Source organism: Lutra lutra, chromosome 1 (genome assembly GCF_902655055.1).
Source record: "Lutra lutra chromosome 1, mLutLut1.2, whole genome shotgun sequence".
In the NCBI taxonomy this organism is placed as follows: Eukaryota; Metazoa; Chordata; class Mammalia; order Carnivora; family Mustelidae; genus Lutra; species Lutra lutra.
Window position 1 is genome coordinate 124,899,132 of NC_062278.1, and position 15,703 is coordinate 124,914,834.

Below are 15,703 nucleotides of genomic sequence, written 5' to 3' on the forward strand. Positions count from 1 at the left end.
GTGTCTGTTTGTATTTGTGACGGTAATGAACCCTTTGACAGAGTTGTATCCAGTGGAAAGACATGCGGCCCTCTTGGCAGGAGCAGACCACACTGTAAGAATCACCCCAAGCTCTCAGTTTCCAGGGCAGCCGAAACAGGACAAGGACTCCATGGCATCTAACATTTCAGGTAATGTCAAGAAGCAGGTGCTAGATGTTGCTGTTGGGAGAGCACAGGACTCTCTTGCCCATGAGCACATGGGAAGTCACCACCTGTCTGCCAGAGAGTAGAAGGTGGGTAGACCCACGGGATCAGTGCAGGGGTGTCCCTACACTGTTCTCTGTCTTCATCTCAGACGCTGGAGTCAAGACAGCATTGGAAAGAATGACAACTCATCCCCGCTGATAAAGAGGACAGAAGGCCAAACTAGGTTTTGCATGTCTAATTAGCCTAGAAGATTATAAGGAAGTTGGGAATGGCCATGGGGCCATTCTTAGAAGCTGGTTTGGCTCTTGAAGGTAAAATGTCCAAAAGGCCAAGAGGTGAGACATGAGCTGTTAAGGAAATGTCAAATAAATATGGGACACTCTTGGTGCAAATGAGGGGTCATTTCTGAGATCTCTGTGAATTTCCCAATTCATGAATACTATTTATAATTTCCCTCTTAACCTCTAACTTATGGCTAAAATCTCTAAGGTAGCAGAGCTCTTTGCTCTATTCACTTCCATGACAAGCATAAACAATTTCAACAACGAGTGATATTTCTGTTTAAAAGGGGAAAGAAGGAGCTGTACTCCATCCTAAAGAGGCTGATTTTACAGAAGATACACACAGGCCAGGGATCCCCTAGGACCTTAGGTTCACACTGTTTTAATCAGGTATGGCAAGACACACATACACAGAAGTGTCCGTCATGAAAGAAGAAGTGTTTACATTCACAGATCCCTAGAAACTGGAGGCACCACGCCATGCAGGGCTCCGTGGGGAGGCACTGGAGTGGGTCGGGAAGCAGAGGGAGTGAGAACTGTGGGCAGGATGCTTCATTGTGGTTTTGTGGGAAGGAATGAGCAAAGCTATAAGCAAGCTGAGCAGGTTCAGGATTGGATAGTTTGAATAATTTCAGTGGGTGAGATGTCCAGTACCTGGCCCTGGGATGATTTAGGGCAGGTAGATAATGTCCTGGACTGAAGGAGTCCAATAAAAGGAGGCAGATGGAAATATGGACTTAGGATTGGTTGCAAAGGCATGCTGGCTGACAAGTAATTTACTATCTTTAGGAATGGGCTAACACTGCAAGAGAAAGTCCCTCCCTGGCTCTACAAGGCCCTAAGATGTTAAAGCATCAAAATACAGGGGGAAAAAAAAAGATCCGACACACACAGAGACAAAGTTGATGCCATTGCTTTCAGCACCAAGAACAGCAAATTCCACCTTGCTTTCTGTTCCTACACACCTAGATCACTCTCTACACTGCTCAAACTCGACATCTGTTGGTTCTCTTGCTTACTTTCTGAAATCTAAACCTCATAATTTTTTCTCCAGGCCCTCTAGAACCCTGTTTCATGGCAAGGAACCCTATATTCTTAAATATTGTATCCAATTCCAATTCAGGGTTGGGAGCTCAGACTGGGTCCTCCTTCATCATTCATGCCACCTCTCAAGCACTCACCTTGAGCACTGTCTAGAAATTACAGATTCAACTTCTCTATCTACCAATAAATGTTCTTTGCCATTGTCATAACTTTGTCCAATTTTAAAAAAGATTTTATTTATTTATTTATTTATTTATTTATTTATTTATTTATTTATTTATTTTTGAGAAAGAGAGAGATAGCAAGAGAGAGCACAAATAGGGAGGAGAAGGAGAAGCAGGCTCCCTACTGAGCAGGGAGCCCGATGTGGGACTCAATCCCAGGACCCTGGGATCATGACTTGAGTCGAAGGCAGATGCTTAACTGACTAAGCCACCCAGGTGCCCCAGACCATTAAATAAAAATCTACTTCAAGACACCTACAACATCCTAAGCTTGCATTTTTTCCCCCTGTGTATCCCTCTAACTTCATTGTCTGCAACCTAAAGTAGGCCTTCCTTCAGTGCATCTTCAACTATCAGTATACTTGAAGTTAACATTGTCAACACTCCACAGAAATCGTGAGAACCATGGGGCGGTGTAACGCTACCCTTACCATTTGTGGTTATCTATTGTGGTTATGTATTTAACATCTACATATGTCATATGCCCTCAGTACACTGCTATAGTTGTTGAATTAAAAGTCATGGGCATTTAAAGAAATTAAGTAAGAAGGGAAGATAGTCTTTTATATTTACCCACATATTTACTATTTCTAATGCTCATCTTTCCTTCTTAGAGGTCTATTTCCCCATCTGATACCATTTCCTTTCTCCCTTACAGACTGCCTTTGTCATCCTATTGTCTTTTGGTCTCTCGTCATTTCCAATAAAATGACAACTGCATTCATATTGTTTTTCTCCCATAGGTAATGTGTTTTTTTTTTCTCTTTTTCTGTGGATGCTTTCAAAGTTTTCTCTTTTTGCTTTTTAACACGTTGAGAATGGTGTGACTAGGTGTGGTTTGCTTTGTATTTCTTCAATTTGGAGCTTATTTAGCTCAGTCAACCTTTAAGATGATGTTTTACACGAAATTTGGAAAAAAAAATTTAACCATCATTTCTTCAATTAATTTTTTTGTGTCCCATTCATTCACTCTTGTCCTTTGGTTCTTTTTAGACTTTTCTTTCCTCTCCTCTCTTCTCTTCCCTCTCTCTCTTCTCCCTCTGGCTCTAGATTTAAAGAAGTCTTATGCTCTTATTTTTTCTTCATCTTGGATAATTTCTTTTGATTTCCCCTCCAGTTCATTAACTCTTTCTTCTTCTATCTTCCATCAGCCAAGCCCATCCTTTTGCTTTAGATTTTGTATTTTCCACTCTAGATTTTACATTTCCGTGTAGTTTCTATTTCTTTGCTGAGATTCCCTATTTGTTCACTCATTATGACAGTCTTTAAAGTTTTTAAATACATTTAAAATAGTTGCTTTAAGATTATTTTCTGCTAATTCCTATATCTGCATCATCTCAGGGTCTGTTTCTCTTAAATGATTTTACCCTGGACCTTCAGTCACGTTTTTATGTTTCCTCACAGGTCTAATAACTTATATTTCATACAGAAAACTGTTCATTGTACATTGTAGGAACTCTGGATTATTTTATATTTCTCTGAGAATATTTATTTTTGTTAAATAACTGAATGATCACCTTGTACCTATAAAGTTTGATCTTATACTATATATATGAGTATATCTATTTAGGTTTACCCTTAATACTGGGCCAGTCCCTTAATCTCAGCATATAATATTTATTCATGTCTCTCCTGGTATTTTATTTGAAAACTCTAGGTGTTTAACCTGGTCCTTCAAACTTGGAGGAATTTTAAAATTTGTCTCCTTTGAAGTAGCTAGTAATTAAAATCTCTACTCAATTTTTTAGTCCTTCCTGTTGCTGCTTTTCACTGGGTTCTTAAGTCTCCCCTATGTGTACACGGTCTGGGGCCATCCAAGGATTTAAGGGATTTGAAGGAAGTTTATATTCCAATTTTGGGATCTCTTCCTACAGATCCCTCCTTTCTGGTATCACGCTCTTGAGAGTTAAGAGAGTGCCAATATCACTTTGTGTCCTCAGAATGGGCCATTCAATTTTTATTTTTGATATCTTTACTGAGGTATGATTTACATATCATAAAATTCATTCATTTAAGTGTACTAGTCAATGATTTTTAATAAATTTATAGAGTTGTGCAATGATCATCAAAATCTAGTTTTAGAACATTGCCTCAGAGATATCTGTGCCCATTTGTAGTTGATTCCTGCTCCCATCCCAAGCCCTAGAAAACTAGTTATGGGCTATCTACAAAATTGCCTTTTTATTGGTATTTCATGTAAATGAAGTATCCAATATATAGTCTTTATTGCCTAGTTTCTTTGATGTAACACCATATTTTTGAAATTCACCCATGCTGTATGAATCAATAGCTTATTCCTTTTTATTGCTGAAACAAGTCCATGTATGGGTATCCAATAGGTTATTCATTCATTCATCTGTTAAAGGACATACTATTTTTTTTCTTTCTTTTCTGGAAGGTTTTTTTCAAAGTTCTTCAGACAATACATTGCCAAACTAATGCTTATAGGTCAGTGGACTAGTGTTTGGGAACCACAGAAAAGGATCCATTTTTTTTTAACTTAATAAGCATGTATTGAACACATATTTGTGTCAGACACTGTGTTAAAGATTAAAGAATTAAATAAGAATGATATCCTAGCATAGAGGAGGAAATGAACCACAAACAAATAAGTGTAAGAAAGTATAAAAACTGCTGTGGGAGAATTCTGGGGCCTCCATGGAAATAAGGTCAATTCTCTATGGGAGAGAGAGTTACAGGAAAGTCTTTATCAAAGATGTGATCCTTGAGTATGATCTGAAAAGATAAATAGATAATTGTCGACAGTGTAAATGACTTGTCTGTCCATGACACACTCAGTTTTATTCTTCAGGGCCATCCAGATAAGTGCATGCATAGTGTGGTCCCATCTGCCTGTGCCTGAGAATCATATGGAAGGAAACATTCCTGTGAGTTCCTGCTAAGATGGAAATATGGAGAGATCTAATGGAGACCTGGAAGACACCCAGTTCTGCCAAGCTATGCAAATACTTCTCAACAAGATAATGGAAACACATAATGGAAAAGAACATGGAGCTTTGGAGAATGGTAAACTTGGTTGAACACCTTAACCAAATTGTTTCATCTTTCAGGGCCTCAATTTCAGTATCTATTAAACTGAGATAAGAAATAACTTCAAAAGTAATCCTGTAGTTTAGATTTAATGCATGGAAATCAATGAGTGTAGGGACTGGCCTCTCAAAAAAATGCTAGCTTTCTCTCTTTTCCACAGATGTGATAGGCACCCAAAGCTACAAGGAGTTAATGCAAACACCTTTGTTTTTAGCCTTATTTGTCTTTAGCCTTCCATTTCTATTGCCTCCAGAAAGCTACCATCTTCTAAGTAAGCCAGGGATGTAGTAGCTGTTTCATAATGAGGCCTTGCTTTCTTCTAAATATGCACTGATTGTCAAGGTGATGGAGGAGGTTCATTATTTAAAGGCATAATTAAAGGGCACTTCCTTTAGCTAACTAATGAGCAGTAAGTACAGCAATATTTGCATGTTTAGACATTAAAGATAGAAACAGATGGTGCATAGGGGATTGGAGAGAGCAGGGAAGGTAAGGCAGATTCAACTCACTGCTGGGCCTCCAGGGTCACTGCTGTGCAAGACCTCCTCCTCAGAGGGTCTTACCTGAGAACTCAGCTCCACTGGCTTCTCTTATTTTATGGGATGAACAGTGCCCTCCTCACTGTGCCTCAGGGGCAAGCTGATCTTTATTTTAAAAGATGCTAAATCGTGATACTTCCTAAGTTGAGCTTGGGATGTTCTCCTGGATGGACACCCTTGCCCTGTTCTCAACACATAGGTATCAGCACAGATAATGGGTTATTCTTGTCATCTTGGGTATTCACTAAAGTTGCAAACTCCTCCAAGTCAACAGTGGTGCCTTCTACCCTCTTAGAGTATGTTTATTTTAAGATCATATTTTTTCCCATGTATTTGGTAAGACATGCGGAAAACACATGCTATGCCTCTCATTCTTCATCCGTATCCTGGATGTTATGCTTGAATTGCAAGATTTTTGTTAGAATTAAAACAAAAAAAAAGTGCCTGGCACAAGTAAGCAGTGAAGTGATGCTGGTTCCAATTCTCCTTGTCGCTACATAGGGACCTCACAGTGACCAGTGATTTTACCTCATTTCTCTTAAATGAGGGGTTAGCATTAGAATTTGCCATTTTATATTAGCCTTCAGCTTTGTCAATTTCTTGTCTTTCCATAGTGTGGAAGTGACAGATAAAAATATCTCTCCTATAATGAATTCAGACATTTGGGGTTGATGCCAAGGAGGAGCCTCCCACCCCTCCCACTGGCACCAGTCCCTGAAGCGGTCTGGAGAAGATAGGAGCACAGAGCAGCCAGGGAAGTGACCAAGTTAATGCTGCTTCCAAATGGGACCACCCCAAGGCTCAAGCACCTTAATTTATTATTGAAAAGCTGATTTGATTTATGAAGCATTTTTAATTGTGTTGACAGTAGTTCCTTCTTTTTAACAGTAGAATGAGAGACACTGACTTTGAATACTCATTCTGGGATGTCTACAGAAAAAAACCCAACCATTACCTCTAGGCAGATGTACCGGCCAGAACACAAATAATCATTTCATGGGAGCAAAAGGAATTGCTGAGCAGCTGTTTATGGGGGAAGAGAGACCAGAGAGGAGCCAGGTCTGCCAGCGAAGGGAGGAATATAGAGAATACTTATCCTATCTAATAGTTTATTTATTTCTTTTTTAAAGATTTTATTTGTCCATTTGTCAGAGAGGGAGAAGGAGAGAGTACAAGCAGGGGGAGTGGCAGACAGAGGGAGAAGCAGGCTCCCTGCTGAGCAGGGAGCCTGATGTAGGACTCGATCCCAGGACCCTGGGATCGTGACCTGAGCTGAAGGCAGGTGCTTCACTGACTAAGCCACCCAGGCATCCTGATTAATGTAAATTTAACAGTTACATAGCCATCTACCTTCAGCCCAGATGAAGGAGTAGAGGAAGCCAGGGAGATTGTGGCAGACAGGAGAATGACATTCCTATAGCTTGGGATTCGACAAGAGTTAGGCTTCTCCCTTAGCACAGGATCAACAGAAGGAAAAGTAAAGAAAATTCTTTGGGTAGTAATGGAAATCCAAGAAAGCCCTGAAAAATCAGCCTTTCAAGCAAATGGCTCCAGACATATTGATAAATGCCTATGAAAAACCCCAGCGAGTTTGTGGACACTATGTCCACAATAAGACACAAACGGCATGATGAGCTTGTCATCAGATCTCACTCTCAGTTAGGTAGACAACCCACCCACTAACATTTGGCAGCCCTAATCTGTGTGTCGCTAAGCTGCTCTCCCTCCCTTTTGTTACTCCATTCTGGTCTCCTGATAAGTTCCTCCATCTGGTCCTGCTTCTGGCTCTGGAACTCTGCAGGTATCCCTCATCCTTTCCTCCCCCGAGCTCATAGCGGGCGCTTGTGGGCTCGCTTCTGTCTATAGGTCAGAGACCTTACCTGTGCTACAGGGGTGAGTAGAGCAGAGAGTGCATCTGGGAGGTGGTTCCAGGGAGGAAGAAAGAAGTGGGAAGGGTGAGTCAGGGAAGTGGGCGAGCCATGACACGGAGTTGGGGGGTAGAGGGTTAGGGAAGGGTTGTCGAGTTGGTGGCTGCGGCAGTGGGGGCCTGTTGCAGCTGTGCCCTGGGGCAAGGGGGGCTCCCCAGGTTGGTTTTGGACTGTGCTCCCCTCTTACCTCGGAACATGGCCTGGGGCAGAACACTGGAAAAGCACTGTGGGGGGCAGGGTGAGCCCTGGGGGACTCCCTGGGAAACCAGTGACTGTGCCTTGGGGGCAGGCAGGCACCATCCAGAGACTCTCATTGGTGTAACAGTTCTGTCACCTTTCAGCTTCCAGGGAGCCTCTGTCAAGAGACAGTGGATTTCCTAGGTTTGCTTTAGCATTTCCAGAAGCAAGCAGAGAGGCCTAAGTGCTTCTTCCCTGAAAGCAGAGAAGGTGCCTTTTCCACTTGTCATGGCTGGTGAGGGGCCAGCACTTGAAGCTAGAAGAAGAATACCATGAGGAGCAGAAGGAAAGGCGAAATCTGCCCCTTGGGGATCCTCCACAAGAGGCTTGTAGGAAGCGAGCTCTGGGTGGGAAGCGAGGAGTGGACTTCAATGACAGCATTAAAATGGTACCTCTCCCTCCCTCTCTCCCTCCCAGGCTCACATTTTTCTAGGGGACAGAGGCACCCCTACAAGGACTGAGCAGAGTCTCTGGGTCTGCCTGGAAAGCCCGGCCCAGGGTCACCTCAGTAAACGTGGGGATGTGGGAGGTGGCTGCATCTAGGGGCCTGGGGCAGCTTGAGGCCTTGCCAAGTCTCATGAGGGATGTACTGGCGTCCCTTCACTGTTAGAACAAATCACTACAGACATGGTCACTGAAAGCAGCACAAACTTATTATCATACAGTTTGGGAGGGCAGAAGGCTGAACCGAGTTTGAGTGGGCTAAAGTCAAGGTCCTGGTAGGGCCACATTCCTTCTGGAGGCTCTAAGAGCAGAAACTGTTTCTTGGAGATTCCTCAAGAAATTAAAAATAGAGCTTCCCTATGACCCTGCAATTGCACTACTGGGTATTTACCCCAAAGATACAGATGTAGTGAAAAGAAGGCCCATCTGTACCCCAATGTTTATAGCAGCAATGGCCACAGCCGCCAAACTGTGGAAAGAACCAAGATGCCCTTCAACGGACGAATGGATAAGGAAGATGTGGTCCATATACACTATGGAGTATTATGCCTCCATCAGAAAGGATGAATACCCAACTTTTGTAGCAACATGGACGGGACTGGAAGAGATTATGCTGAGTGAAATAAGCCAAGCAGAGAGAGTCAATTATCATATGGTTTCACTTATTTGTGGAGCATAACAAATAGCATGGAGGACAAAGGGAGATGGAGAGGAGAAGGGAGTTGAGGGAAATTGGAAGGGGAGGCGAACCATGAGAGACTATGGACTCTGAAAAACAATCTGAGGGTTTTGAAGGGGCGGGGGGGGTGGGAGGTTGGAGGGACCAGGTGGTGGGTATTAGAGAGGGCACGGATTGCATGGAGCACTGGGTGTCATGCAAAAAACAATGAATACTGTTACGCTGAAAAGAAATAAAAATTAAAAAAAAAAAAAAGAACCTGCTTCTCTCTCTCTCTCTTTTTTTTTTTTTAAGCTCAGAGAGGCTGCCACATTGCTTGGCTCAAGGTCCCACGTCCCTCCGATCTCTGCTTCCTTTGTCACATCTTCTCTGACTCTAACCCTCCTGTCTTCTTCTTGCTGGGACTCTTGTGACTACATCAGACCCTTCTGGACAATGGCCCTATTTTAGGATCTTTAATTTAATCACCCTTTTGTCACGGGGGATAAGATATTCATAGGTTTCTAGGATTAGGGGGTGCACATCTTTGGGAGCCATTATTCTGTCCATCACAAGTAGCTGACAGGGGAGTGAGAAGCCCAGCTGAGGCATCATGGCACAGGCTGCTCTGGGTCAGCTGTGAAGCAGGGACCCAGGCTAGGCTGCAAGGCAGCCATGGACCAGGCCTTCTGGGGAGGGCACATGGCTCAGGCAGTGGGCTGGAGGGGCGGCTGCTGGTGTGTTGTTTCCTCTGTAAATAAAACAGAACCAATGCACTAAGTGTGTCAGAAGCCACTTTTCCAGGGAGCAGGCAATCCAGTCTCTGCACAGTCTTGACCCGAGAGAACTGAGACTGTCCAGTGTGGGTGGGAGGACACTTCTCTGCCATCCCCAGGAGGCCACAGAAGCCAGCTCTCCGTGAGGGTCTAGAGAGGAGACAGGGAGAGGGACTCTAAGTGAAGGGGCTTGTCTGGGGCCCTTTTATATTATAGAGAGAGAGACAAGGGAGCATGTCTGTGACTCTCCCCGCATCCATTTTTCATTCAGAACAGCCTTGCAAGCTGGCATATTAGAAAAAGTCGTTTGGGATTCTGTCTAAGAGAGAGAGAGAGAGAGAGAGAGAGAGAGAGAAAAGAGGTTCTGGACATTCTTCCCCCTCCATTTAGGACACATGTTCCAGAAGGAGCACAGGTGTCACTGAAGGCGTTGTGTGGGCAGAACGGTGAGGGGGCGGCCACTGCGTTAGAGAAAACACAGCTAGTGCATCCAAGAATTAGTCTTGAACAGCGGAATGAGAGTGCTGACAAAGCCCGATTACTCTGCTCATTAAGAGGACTGGTCTGGACTGGACCGACCATTCTCCAATTAACTCCTTGGCACTCGGCTCTAATAATGATTGAACTAAGCCATTTGACTCCCAGTGTGGCTGAAGAGCAGATGCCGGCAAACTGACTGCTTCCTTCTGACATTCATCCTCACTAGGAATGAAGGATTTATTCACTTGTAACTTCTTGAAGGAGCTCCAGAATTCCATGCACGTGGAAATGACCTGACCAGCAGAGGCTCCAGTCCAAGACAAATGGGAGCCTTTGGCTCAAATCCTGGCCCTGGCATCCTTTCTGGGGAGACCTGTGCCTGTGCCTACTGTCTCCTTCATGTAGGAAGAAGCGAGACAACCACTACCAGGTGCCTGGGTCTGGCACTCCTGCCCCACTTGCCTCTGCCCCTCCTCCAGGTGTTGGGGGCATGCTCCCTTTCCCTCACCACTGGAAGCCCAGCACTCTTCTCTTTGGGGGCTGGGGCCTGGTGCTAGAAGAACAGGAGGGGACTCACAAAGAGCATGTGGGCCTCATTCAAGAAGATCCAAACCTCTCAAATAGACATGTTCTCGTGTGGTTTTCCCATGTGAAAATCATAGCGTTTTGTTGTTGTTCTTTATCAGTAGTCTCAAACTGGTGACAGAGTATGAAGGTAGATGGCAGAAAATTTGTTAAGTCTGATGGTGGATGGTTTTAAATGAGAAAATACTCAACATGGGGAGGCTTTACATCAAAATCTGATTTGTACTTCTGCCCAGTTGGAAAGGCAGCCCGAGGCCTGGGTTCTTGGATGGCCTAGAGTCCTACGGTGGCTGAGTTGCAGGGAGGACATACCTTCACCCAGACAGGCATCTTCCCTCATTCTCCCCGCCCCTAATAACTAGGATTGGGGCTCCTGCAGGAGAGTGCTCTCGAGGGCCTACATACCGGGCAGGTCCGTGTCCTCTCTCTCTCTGGTGACTGTTATGAGCGCTGGCATGGAGGCAGCAGTGGCCAGCAGAATGACTCTCACTCCTGCGTCTTGCCCTCATTGCAGTTTTTCAAAGATGCATTTTTTTTTTCCTTGTATGAGCTGGGAGCACGTGTCCTCTTGCTGGTCGATTGAGGCTGTCAGTCAAGCCCTGTCTCCCAGTAGGGGAACAGGCTGTGAAGCATCAGCAGGTTCCCCTCCCAGCACCGAGTAGTCCGAAGGGAAGATCGTTAGAATTTGTGACAATGAGTCAACCACATCCAAATAATGGTAGAGCCAGGAGGGGCTGCAAATTAAAAAGCCTTTCCTGTGTGAGCTGGCGGCTGGGTGTTCGCTCTTCTCTGCTCCTGTCCGGGTTTGCACATGACTAGCTGCAGGCTCGAGGGATTTGCATTAGCAGATCATAAGTAAAAATCCCATTAAAGTGACATTCTCCTCATCATTAGGATCCCTTTAGTGAGGCGCTCTCGATTGTCAGGGACATTTCCCAGAGTGGCCCAATAATGGGCTCACCTGGTGGTCTGTCCCCTCTGGCAGTGGCTTTCTGAGGTGTGGGGCAGGGCTGCTGGAAGCACACAGCTTCTCTGTGGCAACAGTTTCCCTTCCTGGGAATGCTCCTGAAGAGTTTTGTGCATTTCGTGCCCTGGTTTCAATGCCCATGAGCAATCTATGTCGAGTGCTTGAGCTCCTGGTCTGGCCGTGGAAAAAGGAAATAGGGGACCCGGGTTCGAATGCAGCCCCTGACACTGGCCTGAGCTGTATTTACCTAAATTTGATCAAATTTATGAAGGTCATACTCTCATTATTCTTGTTCACCCATCCCTAAATTCTCCTTGAATAATAAAATTCTTTGACGATAGTCCATTCTTTTGGGGATGAAGTACCAACTCAGTCACATGATGTGAAAAGCCTCTTGGGTTTTAATTGACACCTGCTCCTCTAAACATGTGTCCCTGCCAAAGGGACCCCTTTCCACCCCATCCCTATGGTCTGCCACACCAGAAACCTCCACCTCCTGAAGCTGGACGTCCTCCTCACCTCTCTGCCATCTTGATTCCTCACTCCCCATCACTGAGCCCTTGGCGCTCTGTTCAGGCAATGTCCCCTCTCAGGGGCTTTTCCAGGCCCTTATTCCCAGGTCCCTGTTAGTGTCTCTAGAAGGGCTTCCACAGACTCCCCACACCTGGCCCTTGCCCTCTGCCCTAGCACAAGTCAATGTAAACTGCTTCTGTGTTTGTTTGTCCCATGATCGTGGGGCTGATTCAGCAGCTGATCCCGGGTACCAAGCACAAAGCCTGGCACACAGTTTTTGTTCAGCATAAACTGCTGACCAAAGAACTAGATGAAGCCCCATTAGGCATTACAACATTCATTATGCTGCTGGGAACTCCAAGGTGGGTCAGTAGACTGGCTTGAGTCCTTTCTGGCCCAGGCCAGAAAGTTCTGCTATAATTACAGAGTCATTACTTGCCAAAGACGAAAAATCTTTGGAATTAGGTATAAAGATAAAAGCTGAACAACATTTGAGATCCACAGAGTAAAAAATGGCAAAATTTTAGAATTTTAAAATGCTGCATAGAATGAATCAAAAGATCAATTAATCACCAGGAGGTTTTAAAAGGTCTCTGGATTTTTCTTCTCTCTTTCCCCCTCTCCCTCCCTCATGTCATCTCTCTCTTCTTTTGATCGTGACATCCATTTGCTGTTATGCAAACATTTATTGGGCATCAATTGTATGCTCAGGGCTATAATATGCACTGAGGAGCTGGAGACAGTAAGACACAGTACAGCCTCTCAGGAGATCAGCACAAAGGGAGCAGAAAGGCAAGATAAGTGGGTTACTAGGGTATAGCAAGCATCAGGATAGAGTTCTGTATGGATGCTGGGGAGATATAAGCCACTCAGGGGGGTGATCCAAGGTGGTTTCCTAGGGGAGGAGACATTATCAAGTATGTGCATTCTGAACACTAAGGGATTTACATCCAAGAAACTTCGGGAAGGTTCTGTCTACACAGCAGAATAAGGGAGAGAAAGGCCTATGGCTGGGTCTATATGTACCACTGGATTGCTAGTATGAGTGTGGTCGAGGTTTTCTATACCCTACCTACCGTGCTTCCTTTCAAAGGGGCTGAGGCTTCTTATCTCCAATAACTAGCCTTTAAGTTTTTCTAATGTTAATTTTTTTATTAAAGAATGCTATGGACTGAATTGTGTCCCCAGCCCTGTTTATACATTGAAGCACGACCACTCAGTCTGACTGTATTTAGAGACAGGACCTTAGGAGGTGGTCAAGGTTAAAGGAGAATAGGGGCCTAATCCCATAGGGCCTTAGAAAAAGCAGAACAGGTATCTCAGTGTGTGAGCTCTCTCTCTCTCTTTCTCTCTGTCTGCCCTGTGAGAACACAGTGAAAAGATGGTTGTCTACAGGCCAGAAAGCAGGCCCACACTGGGGAGCTGAACCAGCTGGCACCTTGATCTTGGACTTCCCAGCCTAGAACTTTGAGATATCCATGTGTGTTGTCTAAGCCCCCACAGGCTGTGGTACTCTGTTAAGGCAGCCCCAGCTTGACGGAGACAAGGAAGAAGAACTTAAGTGAAGTGAAGATTTGGTGGTTTCATGGAGTTTCAACAAAACTATAAACATTTTCTTCTCCTCTCCATCTCCCCTTGTCCTCCATCCTATTTGTTATGCAACACAAATAAGTGAAACCATATGATAATTGACTCTCTCTGCTTGACTTATTTCACTCAGCATAATCTCTTCCAGTCCCGTCCATGTTGCTACAAAACTTGGGGATTCATCCTTTCTTTTTTTTTTTTTTTTTTTACAGCTTTATAAACATATATTTTTATCCCCAGGGGTACAGGTCTGCGAATCGCCAGGTTTACACACTTCACAACACTCACCATAGCACATACCCTCCCCAATATCCATAACCCCACCCCCTCTCCCAACCCCTTCCCCCCATCAACCCTCAGTTTGTTTTGTGAGATTAAGAGTCACTTATGGTTTGTCTCCCTCCCAATCCCATCTTGTTTCATTTACTCTTCTCCTACCCCCTCAACCCCCCCATGTTGCATCTCCTCTCCCTCATATCAGGGAGATCATATGATAGTTGTCTTTCTCCGATTGACTTATTTCGCTAAGCATGATACCCTCTAGTTCCATCCACGTCGTCGCAAATGGCAAGATTTCATTTCTTTTGATGGCTGCATAGTATTCCATTGTGTATATATACCACATTGAGGGAAATTGGAAGGGGAGGTGAACCATGAGAGACTATGGACTCTGAAAAACGATCTGAGAATTTTGAAGGGGTGGGGGGTGGGAGGTTGGGGGCACCAGGTGGTGGGTATTGTAGAGGGCACGGATTGCATGGAGCACTGGGTGTGGTGCAAAAATAATGAATATTGTTATGCTGAAAAAATAAAAAAATTAAAAAAAAACTATAAACATTTTTCATCTCAATGATAATTCTGATCTCTAAATTTAAAAATATTTAAAATTTAGAAGTGAAAACATTTTAAACAAACATTTGCAAGCTCACCAAAGAAGCAGCAGAGCGTCATGGAAAAGGGTAGGTCGGGGCGGTGGTTCGTTGTGTAACCTTGGGCAGTTCATGATACCATGGTCCTCACCTCATTTCATCTACTGGGCAAGCCCGGGGGCAGAGGTGAGAGTGAGCTCAGGGGCAGTGTGCCTGGTACAGAGCAGACGCCGATGAATGAGATTGGGGTGATCAGGAAGGTTTTCAGTGAACCTCAGCCCATCCATAAATTCACCACTTTGGGAACAGATTTCAGAATTCCTAGAGTCATTCTATCTTTAACTGTAAAACCAAATTCCTTCCTCCCCTATTTTTAATTCCAAACCCTGTGACTTCATTTGCCTGTATCAGTACTTCTCAATCCCATCTTAGCAAACGCCACAGGGCATCTGTAATTATCCTGGCCAGTATAGCAATGTTCTTATTAAAACCCCTCACAATATGGGATTTATTTTAATTCATCTCAATTTGTATTATGTATTTAAATATACCCCATATAAGCCATATGGCATTTCAGAAGGTAGCTGAGAGGTTGCTGGGAAATCAAATAAGCAATGTCAAGATTTTACAATTTCTGCAATACCCAGAATTCCTAATTCAGAGGAACATATACTAATCCAGATGCCATATTTGCAAAACCCCAGGCTCCAGCAAGGTGGAATTTATTGGGACTAGATCAGGCAGTTGCCACTGGGCTTTCTCAAACATCTTCCCATCCGCTTGGCACCCTTGACCTTGTCACATCATCTGAAGTTCCAGCATTGAGCGATTCCCTGAGGTTAATGAATGTATCTTTTAAAGAGCATATGTCTGTGTTTCTGTGTGGATGAAAGAGGGCAGCTATCATTCTCATCTCAATGTAAATGAGTTCCTTCTGGAACGCTTCCCGGCCGCACTCTCTGAAACTAGCCCTACCCGGGGCCTGGGTAGATGCCCGTAAGAAAGAAAGAGAAGGGGAAGGATTCTGGAACATTTAGCCCTAGACAAGGTGATGCAGGCAGCACACACAGTGGGTTTTAGGGAAAACCTGAGGTCCCCAGAAGCAGAGGAGGGGTGCCAGACAGTAAGACCACGGAAAGAGCATCATTTCATCTGCCTCATGAAGTAGGCCTGTCCCACAGTCCCCTTCCCTGTCAGCCAGCATTCTCCCTCGGATAGTTTAAAGCCATTTCTAAAAATTCATGTGTGCCCTCCCCTCCACCCCCCCACCCCCAGTTCCCGTCTAAGTGAAGGCCAGTGCTAGGCTTCTGCACAGAGCCTTCCTCAGCGGCA

General features: G+C 44.5%; 1 protein-coding gene across 2 annotated transcripts in view; it reads right to left on the reverse strand.

Moving 5' to 3' along the window:
• The window catches only part of CLSTN2 (calsyntenin 2), a 636,880-nt gene that overhangs the window by 88,781 nt on the left and 532,396 nt on the right, over window positions 1-15,703 (reverse strand). The gene's annotated exons all lie outside the window — the stretch shown is intronic.